This window comes from Malaya genurostris, chromosome 3, assembly GCF_030247185.1.
Source record: "Malaya genurostris strain Urasoe2022 chromosome 3, Malgen_1.1, whole genome shotgun sequence".
NCBI lineage: Eukaryota > Metazoa > Arthropoda > Insecta > Diptera > Culicidae > Malaya > Malaya genurostris.
This window is the reverse complement of record NC_080572.1, coordinates 59330045-59354102: the sequence shown is the minus strand read 5'-3', so window position 1 is coordinate 59354102 and position 24058 is coordinate 59330045. Positions and strand designations below refer to the sequence as shown.

The 24058-nt window shown below is 37.1% G+C and overlaps 1 protein-coding gene across 1 annotated transcript in view; it reads left to right on the top strand.

Annotated features, from left to right (window-relative positions):
• The first annotated feature begins 5261 nt into the window (after positions 1 to 5261).
• Positions 5262 to 24058, top strand: part of LOC131435955 (uncharacterized) — a 335189-nt gene continuing 316392 nt past the window's right edge. Inside the window, exon 1 of the mRNA XM_058604264.1 lies at positions 5262 to 6679. The gene's annotated coding sequence lies outside the window, so the exon portion shown is untranslated. The remainder of the gene's footprint in view (positions 6680 to 24058) is intronic.

The window sequence follows — 24058 nt, the reverse complement described above, 5'->3', positions numbered from 1 at the left end:
ATTGTAAAATGGCCGCGTTAAGCTTAAGTGCAAAAGATCCGAATGAAAAAAACTAAAAAAAAATTACATAAGCATTGCTTATGTAGTGAAATAATAGGTTCAAACATGGAAGAAAAGTGGATAACGAGGGGAACATTATACAAAATCAGTCGTTCTAGTGGCTCTAAATGATATCTAAAGAACTGTTAAGATTAAGTTTTAGCAAATCAAAGGCAAAAATGTTTAGTGCCGAATTAAAATAATTTAATTAGCTTTGAGCACTTTTCGCTGTGCGAACTTCGCACTTAACGAGCGCAAATAAAGCTAGCATTTGGCTAAAGAGTCGAGAAAAATGTTCTGAATAGTGCTTAATATCGTAGAGAATTCCACAATTTGATAGTTTCTTTCACTCGAATATTGAGATGTATTGAAATATTTGAGTGATTGTACGACTTGGGGTAAAGGTAAAGGCTCAAACTTACAAACCTACTTCCTGGAATACAATTCCAATTCGTAACCCAATGGTCTTTTCTCGGACTCCAAAGCCACTAACGGATCTTTTCAGAACCCCAAAAGTAATGTAAAGAACTGATGTAGAAAACTGTCTTAGACTGACGCTCTACTTCCGAGAATACAAACGTAAACTTTTGAAACCAAACGGCCCTTTTCAGCACAACAAGATCTTAAACAGTCAAACGGTATCAAATCAATTAATATCTATACAAATCTCGAATGCAGTCCTTCGTCGTGGTTATGTCTTAGGTATTGCCTACTCCAAGTTGTACAGTCTTTAATATAGCAGTTCTATTTCCTGACCATGTATATCCATGTAGTGTAATATTCTATACGATAAATGCATTGGTTCAAAAGGTTAAAATAAAAATAGGTGCGAGTCTTTTCATCGCTGTAATAGAATTTTTTGCAAATATTCATATTTATTTAGCTGTGATATTACTTCTAAAGCACACATATTGTCTCCGACTATAGACTGTCCTAGAAAGTATGGACGCAACCAAAAACCGCTGCCATTTCGAAGTGGTTCAGAATCTGTCAATTTTTATGGCTGCGCCCTGTTGTTTGCACTCTTCTCTAACCACTTGAGCAGTTGTTTATTCGTTTTCATTAGTTTGTTTCGAAATGCGTGGACTTTCAGCAGAACCACGTCGAAAAATTGTGTACAAATGGTGCACAGAACGCGGACTGTCACTGAAAACGATAGCAAAAATGGAAGGAGTTAGTGAAAAAGCCGTGCGAAATGCAATCAGGAAGTTCGGTGAGAATAACACCTTTGAGGATAAACCGATATGATTATATGGGGGGTGGATGTAGCAAGTGCCTTTAAAAAGCGGGGTGTAATGTTTGTAATGGAATAACTCCGGAATTACTGAACGGATTTCTATCAAACTTGGCGCATGTATTTCTTGCTCTTCAGAGATGGTCATAAGCGTATTTTTATGGAGGGAGGGAGCGGAGCAAGTGTCTTAATCAAAGAGGGGTCATGAAAAAATTCATATAACCTGATGAAAACCGATATTTTTTGAAGATCTTAGAAACATTTTGCATACCGTAGATATAATTTAATGGGGGATGGATGCAGAAAGTGCCTTTTAAAAGAGGGTGTAATGTTTGTAATGGCATAACTTCAAAACTACTTAACGGATTGCTATTAAACCTGGTACATGTACTTCTTGCTCTTCAGATATGGTTATAAGAATATTTCCATGGGGGGAGGGAGCGTAGCAGATGTCCTTAACAAAGGTGGTCTTTAAAATAGTATCTAATTTAACGAGAATCGGTACTTTTTGAAGACACTTTTTGCACAACTTAGATAAGATTATAAGGATATTCTGTTAGGAGAGGGTGTAGTAAGTGCCTCTAAAAATAAGTGCAATATTTGTAACGGCATAACTCCGGAACCATTGCACGAATTGCTATAAAATTTGGTACAGTTATTTATTGCTGTTTAGAAATAGTCATAAAGGTATTTTTATAGGAGAGGAAGCGTAGCGAGTATCATTAACAGGAGGGGCCAAGGAAAAAAAATCATAAAATTTGACAAGAATCGATAATTTTTGAAGATCATGCAAACATTTTCCATACCTTAAATATGATAGATATGGGGAGTGAATGCAGCAAGTGCATTAAAAAAGGGGGATGTAACGGCATAACTCCGACACTACTGAACGGATTGCTATCACACTTGGCATAGCTGCTTTTTGCTCTTCAGAGTTAGTTGTAAGGGTATTTTTATGGGGGAGAGAGCGTAGCAACTATCCTTAACAGGGGTCTTGAAAAAATTTATTTAATTTGACGACAATCGATACTTTTTAAAGACCATAGATACTTTTTGCGCAACTTAGATATGATTATAAGGGTATTCGTGTGGGGTGGATGTAGTATGTCCCTCTAAAAAGGGGATGTAATGTTTGTAACGGCGCAACTCCGGAACTACTGAACGGATTGCTATCAAATTTGGCACAGATACTTCTTGCTCTTCAGAAATGATCATCAGGACATTTACAGGGAGGGAAGTGTGTAGGAAGTGTCCTTAACATGGGGGGAGAAGGTCAATGACGAAATTTGAATAGAATCGACATTTAGACTAGAAGGAGGGATTTTTGAAAATAAATTTTAATCTCTCAATTTTTATAAAACAAAAGAGTGGCAAAAATTTCAAGGTCGTATTTTTCTTTGTATAATTTCCAAAGATCTGGTTCCATTTTGCCGGGGAATTCGAAGAGCTAAGAGAAAATAATCTTTAACTGACTATGAACGCGAACGAATCGCCACCAAGTTTGGCACATGTACCAAAGGTGGGAATCGATAATTTTTGAAAAGCACAGATACACTACTCAGGGTATTCATGGAGGAGATCTGTAGTAAGTTCACTGACAAAAAGGAAGTTAAATCAAAATAGATTATAAGGTTATTTTGAGGGTGAGAGAGAGTAGCAAGTGTCCCGAATATGGAAAGTGTAAGGGAAAATGGATCGGGTTTTACGAAAAATTGGTACTTCTTTACGAATACAGTATATTTCTTGCAACTGAGAGAGGTTCACAAAAATATTCACAAGAGGAAGGGGAAATAAGTATTCTCAACATTGATCTGAATTGACGAAATCATACAATCAATGTGCATTTTATTATGAAAGTTGAGAAAACTGTCGACTCAAGGTAATGGAAATAGGATTACAACAACATTTGTATTAACTGAATCATTATTCTATAGGTTTTCCTCTCCGAAGAAAGACCAAAATGGTTAAAACCTTGGTAAAATAAATTATATAAAAACGTCATTCTATAGTACGAATGTAGTTATGATGTTAAACAACCTTTCGTTATAAAATAATCATTATCAGATGGAAAATTTTGAACAATTCATGATGTCATAAAATTTTTATAAAGAGGAGGGAGTAGCAAGTGATTATATCCATGGAAGCCAAAGGTATTGTAGATCGATTGTGACGAGGAAGTACGGAAGTACGTTACAAGCACATATAGATATGAAATTCGGAGGTTACTAAGAAGGTATTTATAGAGAGAAAGGTGTTTTAAATGTTCCTAACAAAAGGGTTCAAATATAAAACTGACAAAATTAGTCGAGAATACCATGAAAATGATGATTATTGTGAGATCTGAGATGGGACACTGATCATTCGCAGTCTGAACATGAACGGAGTAGTGTTCGATCGGGTTTCCGTCTAAGTTGTTTCACTACAAGAGTATTTCACTGAGCAGAACAACTTCGAGAATTTGTTTCGGCCTTCCCTTCACGAAACATTTCCGAGCAAAGCCGGGTAATTCAGCTAGTATAATATAAGGAATGTTTACAAAAATGACTTCCACCCATGATTCGAAGCCACAAAGATCCTGTTGTCTTCTGGCCAGATCTTGCTTCTTGCCACTACTCGAAATCAACGGTAGAATGGTATACTACCAAAAATGTCACTTTCGTCCCAAAAGATATGAATCCATCAAATTGCCCACAACTTCGACCAATTGAGGAATTTTGGGCATTAACGAAGGCACATCTTAGGAAGCATGTCTCGTCAGCCGAAACCATTCAACAGTTCGAAAAAGATTGGAAAAAAGTGTCAAAACTTGTCGCCAAGAAGTCTGTACGGAATTTAATGAGAAACGTTCGCAAGAAGGTGCGCCAGCTAGTTTACAACGGCTAAGTAGCAAATGTTGAGAATAATATTCTGTTGTTGTAGTCTAATATTATCAGTATATCGAATAAAATTTGAATATCTAACACTTGTGAATTATTTACAGCGAATTAAAAGTGCGTCCATACTTTCTGGGACAGTCTTTAGATTACAATTCGTTTGTATATACATTTATTTCACCTTGGTATTAACCATTAGGGTACTATTACGTGATCAGCATATGAAAGTTTGCTTCAATTTACAAAAAAAAAAGATTATTTCTTAATAATTACTGGTTGAGACAAGTACAGTAGAGATGGTCGGGTTAGCATTTCTGAAACCCGACACGTACCCGATAAAAAAATAAAAATCTTTACCCGAATACGAAAAAAGTTTCGAGACTCGAAAAAAAAACCGAAACCTGACCAATTTTTTTTTTAACCCAAACCCAATAAATATCCGTCGGGTTTCTGTTCGGATTGGTACAAATACCCGAAACCCGACCATCTCTAATGTACAGTGAGTATTATAAATCTATATGAAGGTAAATGGCGATTGAAATATCATTCACGGAATCGTTAGAAGACATTCTCAATCGAAATTTACGGGTAAATGTACATTGTAAATTTCTATCACATAAACGTACATTTTCTACCATTTATCACCCGTTTAAAGTTTGTGTCCTTAGATTTTGATTAAACACAACTATTGGCTTTGCACTTCTACTTCAAACGGTATTCAAAATTTCCAGTGGGTGCAACTCTGCTACCAACCCGAAGTGTCATTTTTCGCTACCAATTTTATAGCAAGTCCTGCACACATTTTGACTCTGTCAAACGTTTCCTTCTTCTCTGCTCTCAAAACAATCCGCCCTTCTTCACATTTTCATCCCGACTGCTCCCTTGATCATGAAGCCTTTATCTCTCTCTCGCTCTCGCTCTCTTGCGCTGTCACTTTCGCTTCTCTGTTTTCCCAACCGCCTAGCACAAGTAGCAAGGGAGAGAAGATTTTCGTTACCCGACGCAAGGATTTGTTTGAAAACAACTGTGCTGCGAACGGAACCCGAACCTTCGGAGGACACGGCTCGCTGTCTGGTGGTCCGGTCGGCAAATATCCTCCGTCAGTCGTAGAGTATCCTTCGCAAGGAATGGTTCACGCGCGCGCGTTCTTTCCTTCTCTCTGTATATTATAAATTGTGCACAACAAAAATAACATCACACCACATCAGGTTCGGTCTCGCCCAGTGTGTTTGGAATATTGGTGTGCTCCGGACTCGGTGTGTCACACACTCACTCGGGGTGTCCCCAGAGCGGCAGAGCACATTCACTACGAAAAACGGCGAACAGGCGGCAGACAGATAGACGAACACTACGCTGCTGGGTGAAAGCCGAAAATTTTCCTCCCCGTGCTATATATCCTTTGGAATTTTTCTGTCCGTCTTCTACGGTGTCGGTGGAAATTTTTGTCGATCCTGGAAGTGTGGAATCTATCGCTTTACTCCAAACGACTATCGGACGCTCGTGTCTGTCCCTACTCGGACCCGCAAAGTGTTGGTGTTCTGTGACCCTGTGAGCTGTGGTATCAAGTGAAATATTATAACCTATTTCCGTCCCTTTGCACCGCGTAGTATTCCTTTTCGACTGTCTGTCGAAATTTCGTGTGTTATGTACAACAGTCGGGCGATTGCTTGGCCCCTCATGAGCTGGTGAGAAAATGTGAAATGGAGCGTTTCGAAACCCACGGTTGATTGAAGCAAGCTTTCCTTTAAGCAGCGTCCTGAATTGAATGATCTTGAAGATTTTCGCATTGCTGCAGTGAAGAAACAAACAACTGTGACCCGAAAATAAACGTGAACTGCACGGGAGGGAGAGAAGAAAATTCCGTTCTTCAAACAGTTGCCAAATACGAAGGAAAATTCGACTGCCGGTTTCCAGGTTTCTTTTTTTTTGTGAGTAATTGAGAAGTACGATAGAAGAGTGGAAAAATTATAATAGCTGAAAATCAAATACTTGAAAATCAAGCAAACAAAATTAGATTAAACCAGCTACCAAGGAGTCTGTAAAGCGTTCAGCGTGCGGAACAGAGTAAATCGAAGTGGAAAATCGCCTCGAGGTGAAAAAGTTGTGTTTCCAATTTTCGCTTCTGCCGGAGAGTAGCACCCGTCAGTAACTGTCTGTGTGTGTGCGCCCGCTTGCGAGAGTTTGGAGAATTTTCCTTCGCGTCAGTGTTGTTGTTCGCTACTGGCAAAGGTCCTACTCGCCGATAATAACCGCGACACTGAGGATAAGAAGTGTGTGGGAATAAGGAAAAGAAGAAAAAAAACAGGCTTACAAGTTCAATGGAAAATTGAAAGTGAAGGTTTTCTGGTGCTGTCTGTAGTGATTACTTCCGTGACTGAAGAAGTCAATTTCGTTGAGTTACGGGCCAGATGAATTTCCCCGGCTTCAGGCTTTATCCCATCCGCACAGGGGATTACAACCAGTGAAAACCGGTGGCAACAGCAACAACATTAGATGTCTAACAAGCGGAACCGGACCGGAAAGTGAAGTGCGAGTAAGTGGAATATTTAACTCTAGTTTCCTTTTCATCTTTTGGCAATAATGATTGATCCCTGAGGGAAATTGTGGAGGGGGGGGGGATGGTTGTGCGGTCGGTTTAGGTTGATCCCTATGGATAATATATGGGGATTATGGGTTGTTTATTCAAGGCCCAGCCTTAGCACTTGAGATTTATTACGATCGCTTCAAAATATCAGACTTTTTTATAGTTTCCTTGAATTGTTCCATGTAAATAAAATTTATCTGTTTTTAGAAGTTCGATCTCGACTGCATCGAAACAAAAAGAATATTTTTGATCATAGTTAAGCATTATTGCACGAAATTAAATGTTTTACCACTGACATGTATAAATAGTGAAATTTTGTATGCTATAAACAGTTATCGTTTCTTTTTGAATCACTATATACGTTGAATGCGAAATACGCTTCCTTCAAAATCCTCTGATTCCACTTTGAATCCCTAGAAACCACATGAAACCAACCAAATGATATTGGGTTTTTCGATAGCTCGAAGTAGGTTGATCGAAAGTACCAAATTAACAACTTTACTACAACCGAGTTCTGTAACCTATTAGGTTACCTAATTCAAAAAGAAGTTCTTCTCACTTGTTCAGATTCAGGATCTGTTTATTCACATTTAGTCCGGATTGGAAGTTCAATGCATCGGGTGCTGGTCCTACAAACCAGTTATCTTCGAGTATGTTCGAGCCCCAGCCTGGAAGGATTCTTAGTGTCAGTAGGATCGTAGTACTAGCCATGCAATGATTCTCGACGCTATGAATCGACTACGAAGTCTGTAGAAACAGAAAGACTTTCCATTAAAGGAATGTAGTGCCTAGACTTTGCCGCGTCGATGGTTTAGAGTATTAGGAAAAAGGATTCCTAATTGCAATAGAAATCTTAAGCAATATTTTCAAAGCGATTTTTTCTCATACAAAACTAACCGTAAGATCAATTTATGATATTAGGAATAGCCAAAAAATTCACCATTAAGCCCGCTTTTCCCAAATTTCTCCTTTTCTGTCTTTGATTCGAAGACTATGTATAACTCGAAATAAGAACGAGTTCGAATATTAGTATTTATACTGACATGTTCATAAGTTCAATAAATGAATTGCTGATATTCAGAATGACCACAAATACCTGTATTCTGTTCTGCTACAAAACCTCTTATTCCATAAATTTACGAAAAAAAAACAGCTTCACTGATGGGTGTTTGAACCAACGATGGTGAACCAAGACAGTTTTATGTTTCGCATCTAACCCCACAAATTAGTTAACAGATAGTTTCCATGATCGCATGAAACGAGCTGTATCGTTTTATCGCAATTTTCTCTCAGACTTAATCTTAAGTTGACCTCTGATTTATAATTCTGAAGAAGATTCAAAATGGCCTATTAATTAGGTAGAAAGCTTCAGTGATCCAAGTCCACACAATGGGAATGACAGTCCACATCATCCCAATTTATTTCATAAGTCGTATCTTTAGTTAAGCTTTCTGTCGCATTCCGAAAGGAAGCTGATCGCAGTTGAATAAGAGCTAAAAATGTGTTGCAAAAAGATTCAATGACCGCACGATTCATGTTATACAGTTTCACCGATTTACTTTAGTCATGTTAAGACGTAGAGCCGTCTTGAGCAAGTATTAAATTTGATCAGTATCTAACGGGAAAAATAGATTAAAAAAATGACCACAGAGACGGGACTCGAACCCGTAGCACGCTTCTAACCGGGGAAATTGTTTTGCCAATTAAACTGCCCAGCATATGAAAACGCATTAAGAGAAAGCCCAATTGACTAGAAGAACCAAGACTGCTTCGCTCTACATGGCCGCCACAGTATTCACTTATAGCCCTTTCTCTATGGAAACACACTCGACAGAATACAAACACACACCGCGTCACAGGTCTATCCTCGCTATTTTTTTTTTTTTTCATAAATACGTTTATTTCATAGGCAATATACATAAGTTTTTCTTCGCCGTGGCATCCACAATACATAGTAGTTTAAACCTAATACATTTCGAATATCATATTAGTATGTTGGTACTCATTAGTTAATCTAAACACTGTTTTTATCAAGCGAGTTGCTATTTTAATTACATTAAATAAAATACATTTATTTTGTACATGATCTTATAACTATTTCAGGATTGTTTGTATCAGTTCACCACTTATATTCAATATCCTATAGTTGGCTATTGGTTGAACTCATGGAAGAGAAAACAGTTTAACATAAAATAAAATTTAAATTGGAACTCCAATGGATTTAATGAAATGATAAAGAAGTTTCATGTATGGAAGGTCACGACAAGCAAGAATGTCGCGAACTGGGACATTGGATAGTCTACCTTGGGTACGCAAGGAATTTATTAGTTGAGATCTGACATCACGAAACTCCACGCATGTCCAAACAACATGGTCAATATCGCGGTAACCTTCGCCGCAAGCACAATGATTAGTCTCGGAAAGTCCAATTCGAAGGAGATGTGCATCTAACGTGTAGTGATTGGACATGAGTCTGGACATCACACGAATGAAATCTCTACTCACATCCAGTCCCCTGAACCATGCCTTTGTCGATATTTTAGGAATAATTGAGTGCATCCACCGACCCAGATCATCTTTATCCCAAGAAGCTTGCCAGCTGGCAAGTGTTCTTTGGCGAGACGCGCTATAGAATTCGTTGAAAGCAATCGGTCTCTCATAAATTTCACCCTCAATAGCACCACGTTTGGCTAAAATATCGGCTCTTTCATTGCCTGGAATGGAGCAATGAGCCGGAACCCAAACTATTGTGATTAGATAATTATTATTCAATATGTCGTTCAGACACTGTTTTATTTTACCCAAGAAAAACGGTTCATTTTTGCCAGCAGCGTTTGAGCGAATGGCTTCAATTGCACTCAGACTATCTGTGAAGAGGAAATAATGGTTTGGAGATAATGTGACGATTACATTCAAGCTATAATGAACTGCTGCTAACTCTGCTATATAAACAGATGCAGGCTCTTGAAGCTTGAATGAGGCCGAAACATTATTGTTGAACATACCAAACCCTGTCGCTTCTTCCATTCGCGATCCGTCCGTGTAAAACATTTTCTCAGAGTTAATATGCCTGAACTTACTTGAAAATATTTTTGGGATTTCCATAGAGCGTAGGTGGTCCGGGATTCCACGCACTTCGCGCTGCATGGATGTGTCGAAAAATAAAGTTGAGTCAGGTACATTTAGGAGGCTGACACGGATAGGAATATATCTTGAAGGGTTGATTTCCTGTGACATATGGTTAAAATATACTGTCATGAATTTTGTTTGAGATCGAAGCTCGACTAGTCGTTCGAAATTATTAATTACCATGGGATTCAGCACATCACATCTTATTAGCAGGCGTGATGAAAGCTCCCAAAATCGATCTTTTAATGGAAGAACTCCCGCCAGAACTTCAAGACTCATTGTATGTGTCGAATGCATGCAGCCTAAAGCAATTCGCAAACAACGGTACTGAATTCGCTCAAGTTTGATAATATGAGAATTTGCAGCGGAACGAAAACAAACGCATCCATATTCCATCACTGAAAGTATCGTTGTCTGATACAATTTTATTAGATCTTGCGGATGAGCACCCCACCAAGACCCTGTTATTGTTCGAAGAAAATTTACTCTTTGTTGGCATTTCGTTATCAGATACCTAATGTGTCCTCCCCACGTGCATTTGGAATCAAACCACACCCCGAGGTATTTGAAAGTCAAAACCTGTTCGATTATTCTTCCCATCATATGAAGCTGAAGTTGCGCGGGATCATGATTTTTTGAAAAGACAACCAGCTCTGTTTTCTCCGCAGAGAATTCGATACCAAGATGAACAGCCCAAACGGACAATTTATCTAAGGTATCTTGCAATGGTTTTTGCAGATCAATAGCTTTGGATCCAGTAACTGAAACCACGCCATCATCTGCCAATTGTCTTAGTGTACATGGGGTTACTAGACAGCTGTCAATGTCATTCACGTAAAAATTATAGAGGAGCGGACTGAGGCATGAGCCTTGCGGGAGACCCATGTAGCTAATTCTGATTGTTGCCAAATCGCCATGTGAAAAATGCATGCGTTTCTCTGACAAAAGGTTGTGCAAATAATTATTTATAACCGCTGGGAGTCCATGTTGGTGGAGCTTGTCTGAAAGAACATCAATGGAAACTGAATCAAATGCTCCTTTAATGTCTAAAAATACAGATGCCATTTGTTGCTTTTGAGCGAAGGCAATTTGGATGTCAGACGAAAGTAATGCAAGGCAATCATTCGTCCCTTTATTTCTACGGAAGCCAAACTGAGTATCTGACAACAAACCGTTCGTCTCGACCCAAGTGTCGAGACGTCGTAGAATAATTTTTTCGAACAATTTTCTGATGCAGGACAACATCGCAATGGGTCTATATGAGTTGTGATTGGAAGCTGGTTTCCCCGGCTTTTGAATGGCGATAACTTTCACTTGTCTCCAGTCAGGTGGAACAATATTTTGCTCAAGAAACTTGTTGAACAATTCCAACAAACGTCTTTTTGCGAGGTCGGGCAGATTCTTCACCAAGTTGAATTTAATTCTGTCCAATCCAGGAGCGTTATTGTTACAAGACATGAGTGCTATGGAAAATTCCATCATTGAAAAGGGGCTATCAATGGAATCATCATTTGAAGAAGACTCCCTAACAATGCTATGCGTAGGAACGGAATCTGGACAAACTTTCCTCGCAAAATCAAATATCCATCGATTCGAGTACTCCTCACTCTCATTTCCTACGTTACGATTCCTCATTCGTCTGGCCGTATTCCAAAGAGTGCTCATTGAGGTTTCTCTTGACAAACCTTCCACAAAATGTCTCCAATAGCTGCATTTCTTAACCCGAAGTATGTTCTTGTACTTGGTTTCTAAAACCAAGAATTTTTCAAAATTCTGAGGAGTTCCTCCTCCTCGTTTTAAAAACGTCTTGAAAGCATTTTGTTTCGCGTGTTTAGCATCTGAGCACTCTTTGTCCCACCAAGGATTTGGAGGTCTTCTGTTAGACGATGGACCAAGAAATCGTTTGGTTTGGGCTTGTTCTGCGGCCTCCAGAATCGAACAAACGAGGAAGTCATATTCTTCAAGTGGGGGAAGCTCTTCCATTGAAGTTAAGACACTTGAAATATTACTTTGGTATTTAATCCAGTCAATATTTTTTGTCAAATCATATGGAATATTAACTGAATTAGCAATGCCTTTGTTACTGCTAATTGAGATGATGATTGGTAAATGATCGCTACCATGTAAATCAGGAAATACTTTCCAGGTGCAATCTAGTCGAATTGAAGTCGAACAAAGAGATAAATCTAATGCACTTGGACGTGCAGGAGGTCTTGGGATCCGTGTCATGCTACCCATATTTAGTACCGTCATGCTAAAATTGTCGCAAATATTATATATTAGAGATGATCTGCTATCATTGTAAACGGAACCCCACATCATTCCGTGCGAATTGAAATCTCCTAAAATCAAACGTGGAGCACCGAATACGAATATACCGAAGCAATGCAAATGTCCTTTCCTTTAATGTTTATTTGACAAGCAACAACTTCTATACTAGAAGTCGAAGGAATGTTTAATCTATAAAAGGAATAACATTTCTTAATTCCTAAAAGCACTCCACCATACGGGGAGTCTCTGTCGAGACGTATAATGTTAAAGTCATTAAAATTTAAGGCTATGTTTGATGTAAGCCATGTTTCGCACAAAGCAAATACATCACATTTTTGACTATGCAACAAAACTTTAAATGAATCAAGTTTTGGCATGATGCTTCGACAATTCCACTGCAGGACAGTGATTGAATCATTTGCGGCGGATGATAAATTATCCATCAAATGATACAAAACCTGAAAGAGCTGGCCATTGAGCTGATAACTGTTTCAAAAAAGTTCTAGCTATTGGAAGGAATGCTGTTATGATGGTCTTTAGAGGTTCAGAAATATTGAATGCAGCGAAAATCCATTCTTCAATTTCCGAAAATTTCAGTAATCCTGTTGGTGAATGTGAAATGGAGCCCACTGGATTATTGTCTTTTCTTGAGCTAGTTCCTGGATTGGTTTGTGAATTTGACAAACCAGGAGGCACAGTTTTTGGTTTTAAATTTGGCTTTTTAGCTTTAACACGGGGATCTTTTTTTGAAGGTATAATTTTAGGTGTCTTTTTTGGTATTTTGTGGTTTGTTAATCTCCTCTTAACAGACCCTTGAGGAGTGACAAACGAGGTATCTTCACTATTTCCGTCAGAGTCAGATTCCTCTGGCTCCGCAAGATTTGAAAAACCGTTTTCGGTTTCCAAAGGGGAGACATGTATGACCGTTTTGAGCATTTCTGCATATGTGCGCTTAGACCGTGCTTTTAAAGAAAGCTTCATTTTGTCTTTACGCAGCTTAAATGCAGCGCACACTGAAAGATCATCATGAGGGCTTTCCCCACAATAAACACATTTTTCAACATCTTTATCGCAAAGATTATCCTTATGAGGCCCTTGACATTTGATACATTTGGACTTATTACTACAGTAAGTAGCTGTATGTCCGAATTTTTTACAGTTCGTGCAATTCATAACATGCGGTACGAAAAGCCGAACAGGAAGACGAATTTTATCGATATAGACATGGCTAGGCAATGCAGATCCGGCAAATGTTACGCGAAACGAATCTGAGGGACGATAAGACTTTTTTCCATCGACAATAGATGCTGAGTACAATTGTTTGCACTCGAGTATCTTAACTCCCTCAAGCATGGAGTTTTTAAAACGGCCAACTCCATTTTTAAGTAAATCATCTGCTGTCAGACTTGCTTCAGTCACAACACCGTCAATTTCTACCTCCTTCGATGGAATGTAAACTCGATATTCAATAGCAAATAATTTACAGGTTACAATATCGTTTGCCTGTTTCAAGTCGTTAACTACAACTCGAATTTTATCTCTATTAACCTTACAGATTTCTTTAACTTCAGAGAAATGTGATGTCAAATCCTTTGTAATTTGCATCAAGTTTAAAATCTTTTCTTTTTTTCGAAGATAGACTATCCATGGCCCAGTGGTACCCTGTGGATAATGTTTAGCCCTCGGAGTATTTAAACTTTTACTAGTATCCGGAATCGGATTCGGATGATCTTCCATGAGATCATCCATTACATTAAATTTTTTTTGTAAATTAATAATACCAAAATAAAAACTTATGTTTAGTAAAATTTCAGATATAAGAAATAAAAAATAAATTAAATTAAATCTACCTTGTAGCTGATGTCTCTGTTCCTTTATCGTGAAGAACGACGTGAAGCTCTTCCAACGATTTCCAATTGGCAGTCTTTTGCTGTTTCCAATTGGCAGTCTTCTGTCGTTTACTGCTATCTCAGTTGCTCTGCCGTCGTTGTGAACACCACTGCACTTGCTGTACCTGACCCCAGGTACAGTGCTTTTGCTCTTGGTGGCGATCAAATGCGATGCTTGCAGTGTAGCACCTCGCGATATATGCCGTCTCTTTTGATCCTACGCAGCGTACAAATTCTGGTACCTGGTAGATCAGCACTGGGTTGCTTTAGCACCTCTGTGCCTTTGCACCCCTTCGTCTTCGCACCTTTATGCGATGGCACCTCTGTGACTCGTCACTTCTATGCTCTCGCACCTCTGTGTCTCTACACCTCTGTGCGTATGAACGGGATGGCCTTCGTTGCTAGCTTTCCAGTCGGGAAACGCCCCGAATATTGCGTTTGCTATGGGCAGTTTAACTACCTGAAGCTTAGAATTGTCTCGGTAGCAGCCGTTAACTCACGAGCCAGTACAATCGAAACACAACCTCTTCGCTTGAATGGTTTTTACTGAATGTTCCTCGCTATTGTTCGATTTAAGATTTGCAGATTTTTGCTTTTGACACTTTTTCTGTTTATCTCTTTGTTCATCTCAATTTAGTTTAACTAACGATAATAAAGGCTAATGAAATGAATTGGGGCTAAGCGGATTAAATTAGCCTAGTGCTGTTGTTCCTACTGTGTGCACTTGGATCGTTGAAATATTCTACGTAAAATATTGTAGATAAAATTTAATTATTCAGATATTGAAACATGAAAAGAAGAGTGTCAGAGACATAACTGGATGACGTGAATTCGAATAAAACTGTCATACTTTTTCCATACATCCGAATATCGATATCCGTACGAACTGGTTGATTGGCTGTGTGTGTAAAAAAAATCCGGGGTTGTGTAGGGGACAAGACCGATTATGGTAAAATATTATTCACTTATATAGTGCTATGATATGCACTTCACAAACTACATATTTTGAGTGAACAACTTACAAACCAGTTGTAATTGCATCTAAAAAAGATCTGGTTTGAATATTGTTCAGTTATTTTATAAAATGATACATAGTTGGAATCCGTTAGGTGAAATATTGTCATCGTGCCAAAGGTTTGCTGTTGGTGTGAGAAACACACGGAGGTTTAATTCTGATGGGGAGCGGATCATTTCGCCGAAAGTCGTTTCATCGAAAGGGTCATTTCGCAGAAAGGGTCATTTCGCCGAAAGTGACATTTCGTCGAAAGGGTAATTTCGAATACATCATATTATTATCATTTTGTGTTATTATCGGACAGCACACGAATCAAATCGATGTGGCGAAGCCGCATTAGATATTTTTCCACTTAGTAAACGGAAAACACCACATAAATTTGCTTGGTAGGTACACCTATGCAATTGCGTTGATGGTTAGTGGCTAATAGTCAACAAGTTTCCTTGGGAACTCTGTTTTTATTTTCAAGAATCAATCTTTATTCAAGAGTACAAGAATCAATATTTATAGAAGAAGTACAATTGTAGGTCAACAAATCGGGCGTTAACGTATTATCATTCATTTGTGTTTATTTCAAACCAATTCCAACTATTATATTAAGACAATTGTAAAAATCGGCGAAATAACCCTTTCGGCGAAATGACTCTGGTCCATTCTGATGTATATATTTAGCGGTTACTTTAAAAAAAATTAAATCACCTAGTGGTGTAATGATGCCTTCCGCATATTACTTATATTTTCAAAAACATCACTAGAAGAATCTGTCAAGGATTTTTTCATGCTTCGACGAAATCAAAAGCTTTCTTTGAGTATGAACCTTTTTAAATTGTAAACAGTTATGTCAACGCTTGAACGCGTTATGTCAAGTTTATATAAAGACTGTCCCAGAAAGTATGGACGCACTTTGATTTCGCTGTAAATAATTCACAAGTGTTAAATAGTCAAATTTTATTCGATATACTGATAGTATTAGACTACAACAACAGAATATTATTCTCAACATTTGCTACTTAGCCATTGTAAACTAGCTGGCGCACCTTCTGGCGAACGTTTATCATTAAATTCTGTACAGATTTCTTGGTGACAAGTTTTGACACTTTTTTCCAATCTTTTTCGAACTGTTGAATGGTTTCGGCTGCCGAGACATGTTTCCTAAGATGTACCTTCGTTAATGGCCAAAATTCCTCAATTGGTCGAAGTTGTGGTTAATTTGGTGTATTCATGTCTTTTGGGACGAAAGTGCCATTTTTGGTAGTATACCATTCTACCGTTGATTTCGAGATGTGGCAAGAAGCAAGATCTGGCCAGAAGACAACAGGATCCTTGTGGCTTCGAATCATGGGTAAAAGTCGTTTTTGTAAACATCCCTTGATGTATATTTCGCTGTTCATTGAAGCAGTGGTGATTAAGGGTTTCGAAATCTTACCGCCGCTACAAATTACTTGCCAGACCATAGATTTCTTACCAAATTTTTCGACTTCAATCGATGTCTTGGACTGGTTTAGCACTTGCCCTTCTCGCACCGTATAATATTGTGATCCTGGCAAGGATTTGTAATCGAGTTTCACGTAGGTTTCGTCGTCCATGATAATGCAGTTCAAATTTCCAGAAAGAATCGTATTGTACAGCTTTCGAACCCTCGGCCTGATCGATGCTTCTTGTTTCGGACTACGTTTTGGTTGTTTCTGCGTCTAATAGGTTCGAAAATTCAAATGTTCTTTAGCACGAAGGACATTTGACTTCGAAGTGCCCACTTTTTTGGTCACATCCCGAACTGAAACCCCTTTTCTTTTGCTCGAACGCCTTTAGTATACGTTTATCCAACTGAGGGTTAGCAGGACCTTATTTTCGACCCGTTTTCGGTTTATTCTCAAATTTGTTACCCTCACCGAACTTCCTGATTGCATTTCGCACGCCTTTTTACGTTACTCCTTCCATTTTTGCTATCTTTCTCAGTGATAGTCCGCGTTCTGTGCACCATTTGTGCACAATTTTTCAACGTTGTTCTGCTGAAAGTCCACGCATTCCGAAACAAACTAATGAAAACGAAAACAAGTAGTTAGAGAAGAGTGTAAACAATAGGACGCAGCCATAAAAATTGACAGATTCTGAACCATTGCGAAATGGCAGCGGTTTTTGGTTGCGTCCATACTTTCTGGGACAGTCTTTAGATTGAAATGTGGCAACCCTGCACGTTATACACAATTGAACAAAGCACGCTGTGTGCTAGGCGGTGAAGTTTTCTTCTTCGGTACAAGTACCTACTGACATATAATAACATAGTATAACAGTTTGAAAGTTTTGATACTCATCGCCTTATAATTTCGGAACCGGAAGTAGGATTTGTATGAATATTTTAATATTTTATTTTTAAGTATTTTAAGGACATTTGAACATTTTTAGTTTCGCGGATCAATATTATTCAATAAATAGCACTCTCACTACTAAACACATAGCTTTTCTTTACTATTGTTGGTGCTTTAGGAAGTGGAAACTGAGAACTAGTAGTCCCAAAGTAGATATTTATATCCACTAACCAGCAAGTTTTGCCAATTAGATGAACTTATCAGAAAGTTTTACAAAAATTTGCACCTCGTTTAGCCTTGTTTAGTCTTGTTATTCATTAAATTGAAAAATATTCCACCTAACGCAATGTAATACCGGAAGTGGAAAGCGGATTTGGATCAATTTTTCAGGGACTTTTTAAAGAATTTCAAGACATTTTATTTGCATTTTGGATTTTCAAAATCGGTTGATAAATTTCCGAGAAAATTGAGTGCGCATTTTCTCATAGATTTGCATATATTACCTGATGATACTTTTCCAGATGTTCCATTGAATATGCATTTCGAATCGAAAAGTTATTGAACAAGCGTTTGTACGAATACATCGACAGGACTTGAGTAAATAATGTCACCTTTGGTTATGATCTAATTACAGCATCTGTAAAACGACATTTTCTACAGATATCGTTATGAACTTAGCAAGCAGTTAGGGTAAAGTGTTATAATATGTCCCCCTTAAGCAAACATTGAGATTTTTCCAAGTGTATTGATATATTTTCCTCGAGAATGTAAGTATTTCATTGCAATACTGATGAGGAACATAATTTTCAATGACTCCAATTGAAAAGATGAGAACTGATTGATATAAACACATTTTCCAAAGCGGCCGCATTCCTAGTTTTTTTCGCTCGCCTCAGACATAATGCCCCAGCAGCCGTAAAATATGTCTCACAACAAATCAGTGGCATGACACACAACAAAAGACATTTTATCCCACAACTATGATGCATTATGCTTCTTGAAATGTACATAGAGTTACTGTTTTGAGATAATCAGTATGTCAAAGAAATGGCAGATAAAACATCTATTTAATCGAAGCAAAACTTTACATCGAAAAGCTGCCAAATGAAATTTTTAGTTTTTTCATACTTTCATGCAAACGACAACCACCAAACTTGCATAGCAGATCCTACGAAAAGATAGTGTTAGTGATAAAACTTTGGTTCAGAAAAGTCTTCAATGCTTAAGAAAGGAAAGGGGGTATTTTGGCTAGCAGGGGCGCTTTATAAGACTTTCCCCTACACTATTTTCAATCAGTTGCACCAGTCAGTTGCACTGGTACATCGGAATATTGGCAGTTCATTGTATATTTTGATTTCCATTGGGCATTTTCTACATAGCACCATTAAATTTAAAATAAAATCGAACATTTTTAAAAATTATGTTTATTGTTATTCATAGAACAACACACATGTCATATCAAACATGTAAAACTAGCTTTATTTTTGCACCTCAGCGTGGTACACGTAAACGTTTGAATGTTGAATTTATCTGTTGATCTGTGAAAAGACACGAATGCACTCAGACATCACCAAGATTTGAATTCATTTACCGATAACTATCAGAAAAAGATGAAACGCCAGTGAAATCTGAAAAAAAATTAGATTCTATTGAACACAGAATATAATAAACATTTGACATGACAGATTGTAATACAGGGATGCCAGATTATATTTTCAAAACTAAACATAAATTAAAAATATAATCGTCATGAATCGTATGTCATGAATCTATGTATTCATATATGCAGTGCAACCAGTTTATCAAAGTGGCTTGCACGATTAAGTTTCAAACAATCTTTTCTAACAATAATTTATTCTCAAATGAATGTTAAGCCTATATCAGTTTTGATTAATTTTTCACCAACGCTTGATAGAAAATTGCTTACATTTTATAAATGTAGATTTTGATTCCCTATTGAAAAAGTTAGCAACACTGCTTTAATGTCTTTGTATTAGATTGCGCTACACAAAATAAACAGAACTAAATATTTTCTGTTATAAAAGCAGTTTTCCGGAAAAATAAATAGTTTTCATTTTATATCCATTGCCTTTCGCGTGTTAAATTAAAGGTTCCTATTTTGCAGGTTTCCTTATAGAAGGTACGTAAATCTTTATACCGCAATAATTTCTGCAAGAGGAAATTCGTATAGGAATGTGTTTGTTGATAATCAAATGCGTTAGTGGAAGTAAGCTAAAACTGAAATAATTTTTCTCGAACAGTTTTAAGGAAAACGGAAGAGTTTTAGACTAAGATATTCGCTTTTCTTGAATTGCAATTTTAAGCAGAATTAATTGATTGGTTCATTTCTCAACCATATGAAAGATTTATTGATTAAAATCAGGAAAAGAACCGCCGGAATTTGTTTTTACGCACACTTTGTTGACTTTACTCATACGCTTGTAAAGAGTCTTGCTCCTTAACCGAAAATGACCGTTATTCTTTGTTTATTTTCTCTTCTATTCATTACTGAACCGTTTCCACGTGCATTGCTATACTCTCTGTTCCGAATGATGCCCGGAATCTCCGGCTTTCTGTCAATACTGGAAATTTAATGGAAATCTTCATTTTCGCTAAATGTAAATGGGTAAATGAACGGTATTAGTAATTAAACTCATAATCATACAATCAGTTTCATCACACGGTTCTTGATTTTGTACTAGGATAAAATAAAGAGATCTGTTAGCCAAGGGTGGCCAAAACTCACTCATGAGTCTCAATTCTTCTATTCATCAGCTCACCTAGTTTGGAAAATCCGTTCAAGTATTTTTGAATGCAGAATCCGGACAAAAATATTGAGAGCAAAAACCGGATAAAAACAATTGTTTTGGAAGAACCAGTGAAGTTTTCCGGGTTTTACATTCAAAAATATTTAAACGAGTTTCCTAAAATGAGTTTCACTTATCCGATATTTGCATTCAGCCATATATATGTCAATCTGAATGACTCTAACATGACAGCCCATGCTCTCATTCTGGCATGATTTCAAAATTTTTATTTTCGGTTAACTGGATCCCATGATCGCTGATTGTTAGGTTTGCTTTGTTGCGCACCCATTGTTCCACTATCTTGTTACCCAATTTGTCAACGATAGCGACCGAATGTGCATGATTTCAGAATAAATATTTTCTTAGCAGATTATTATCGGCTCCCCGTTCCGAAGCCGACGGGGTAGCATCGTCCGGTTGGCAGGCCAAATTTATGCAGCAAGAGTGTTTTTGTTGCCAATTTTATTTTTGGTATGCGTGTTTTTTATCGTCAAATCATAAATGCAAATGCTGAATGTTTGCATTAAAATCAGGTTGATGGCGATTAACTGATCACAAAATTGACAAAAAAAATCTTTGAAATTGAAATATTTAATTTATTTCGTTTACCATGTTTTGCATTTTTTATATGCAGTTGTTAAGAGGGGTAAACTTATCATTGTGTAAAATCCTGGCACACAATCATCAGATGAAGAAATTGAATATCAATTTCTTTTATTCAAAACAGATGGGTATGACAATGATTAAAAAAGCAATGAAGTCAGAAATCGGATTTGGATCTTGCAGAGCATAGACCAAATATTTAAACGGTTTTCCCCTTCAAAATTTTTGGACCAAGCACTAAAGATTTTTTCAACGGCTATAAACAAAAGGAAAATCTGTAACTCTCTGCCTGCTTGGAGCTTGTGAGAATCCAAAGATCCATATTCAAATTGCAAATGAATTGAAATGGTAGATTGAAATTTTTTTTGCGTTTTCCTATAGAAATAATACAAAATAGGAGACAAAAAAAACGACTCTTGCAAGGATCCCACGAAACCTCTAGTGATACACACAATGCGACTCAGTTTGACGGAACAAGAAAATGTCGATATGTGTATGTGTGTGTGCAGCTTTCTATGTTCTTTCTATCCTTTCAGTTTTACTGGAAACTGAACCCGTTTTGGTTGTCTTGGGCTCGTGTGACAGCTACTATTGGGTCTTTGAACAAGTTCGAAGAACAGTTCCGGAAATGTGTTTAAAGTGACGTAAAGACAGAACGCACTTTTTTTTCTATCCGTTCAATATTCTTTAATCGATAATCGATAAGATCGATTTTATCAAACCTGGGATGATTTGGTCAAATATCGCGTTCTTTTAGTTCATGGCGTCCCGGACGAATAATCGTACGAACGACATAACCGACAAAGCGCATTTTCTCCAACTAATTTCGACGTACTTGGATTCGTTTGAAAACTCAAGGAGCTCAATAATCCCTATTATTATAAATACCTTCGAATCCAGAGGCGGTACTACTTTTTCGACGAAATCACCTTTTTGGTGAAATGACCTCTTCGGCGAACATATGATATCTTGCTTAAAATTCTATTTTTTTCCGGAAATTCGTAACCATTATTTTCCTCCTCCTTGTATGGTGGTGAGCACGATTTTTTTTTTATAATTCGGGAGTTGGTTTGAGGCAAACTGGTCGATTCGGTGAAACGGTTTACGACTAATTTACTTTTATCGATGACATAGTCTCTCCCGATTCAAGATACTAGGAGAAAAGCAATAAGCTTGGAAGAAGCTATGGATTCGTCGGGGAATATTAGTCTAACAAAAAGGAACACGGACAGCATTTCTGAAGGGGTTGTTTGAACTGTTGTCGTAGGACTATACAACTTTTTCGAGTGTTAAAGTAGGCATCACTGGGTGGATTAAAACAGGTTTGCAGGTTGGCATCACTAGGTGGATTAAAGGTTTTGGTAATAAGTTTTGCCAGAAAAGTTTTTTGAATTTTACAAAGCTACTTTTAATTTCAGAATGTCAATAACCAAACTAGCATCAAATATTGGATTTTATAACAAGTTTGTGTGATAGTATTTTTTATGTTTAAATTTTGATTTTCAGATTATTTATTTAATGCCTGTAGGAGCATTCGACTTTTTTATCAGTGCATATATGTATTTTTAGAGTGCACCACTGATTTCATGTAACTACGCATCTACGTTCTAGTTACATTTGATCGAAGCAAACCTGTCAGAGTGAATGTGATGCGAAAACAGTACATTGAATTGAATCGCTTCGCTCCGCATCGCGTTCCGCGCTCACTCTGACATCAACCTTACTCATCATTTCGTGCAGTTAACATATTCCAACAATTTGAAAAAGGTGCATGAACATACAACAATTTAAAAAAGGTGCATGAAAAAGCTAGATTCTCTTTTTTAAAAAGTTAGACTTGAATAGAATTGGTCTTTCCATTCACACAAAAACAATGGTTTGCCATTTTGATGACGTATAGAAAGTCACATCTGAAGCAGAGCAAATCGATCATAACTTTACCACTGTTAATATCGAGAATTACTCATATTCAAATTCGAGCTATTCTTGGTTGATTGGTTTACTGCAGAATTGCTTATTTCAATTTACTAAATTTCTCCGACGGTTAATAAATTTTATAGCATTTTACTATAGCAATTGGCAGAACTTCGACGAAAACGATAACCTCGAACGATTATTTTTTTTCCAAATGCTACCGCACTGAAATAGCGCTACGTTGCTTGGTTAGAGTTTCCAAAATTTTGCGACACCTGGGTCTGAAGAAAATGTACTAGATAATTATTTTTTCCAATAACTGTCAATATATCTTGGCAAGAGTCGATATATTTTTGCTTGGATTATACCCACAAATTGTTACCGTGGTAAAACAGACAGAACAAGGAATTACAATTTCCGTCGGGCTTCCGCCACTTCTGAGTTTAACTATTTAACACAAAATTGAGACAACTGCAGAAGACTGAATACAGTGGTTCTAATGTAAAAACACTTCTTTCTCTTCTTTCATAACAGTCTCATGAAAATATATTTCATACGTTTATTAAAAAATTTAAGTTTAGTTTAGTTTAGTAGATTTAGTGCGAAAAATTTTTTTTTTAAATATCGACTTTCTGGGAGTTGGTAAAAATATCGAAATTTGTCCAAGTCCCAGAAAGTTGATTTTTTCAAAAAAAAATTATTTTGAGATAACAATAAATCTCGACGTTTCATGCAATTTTAAGATTTTTGGCATCAAAAAAAAATTCGATTTCGGAAATTTCATGTACTCTATGGTGCTTTTTAAAGATCGAAAATTTTCAAAATTTAACCGCTGGACAGCACCCCTTACCAATGTCCGATTTAGCTCAAATTTTGCATGAGGACTTTTTTCGAGATGCTTAAACTGCTGAACAATAACGCTTTATGAAATTAGAGGTGATCCCAAAATATTGGCACCCTTATATATATATATATATATATATATATATATATATATATATATATATATATATATATATATATATATATATATATATATATATATATATATATATATATATATATATATATATATATATATATAAAGGGTGATTTTTTAAGAGCTTGAGAACTTTTTTAAACAATAAAACGCATAAAATTTGCAAAATCTCATCGGTTCTTTATTTCAAACGTTAGATTGGTACATGACATTTACTTTTTGAAGATAATTTCATTTAAATGTTGACCGCGGCTGCGTCTTAGGTGGTCCATTCGGAAAATCCGCTTTTTTATCGACAAATTTTGTTCAGCGATGAGGCTCATTTCTGGTTGAATGGCTACGTAAATAAGCAAAATTGCCGCATTTGGAGTGAAGAGCAACCAGAAGCCGTTCAAGAACTGCCCATGCATCCCGA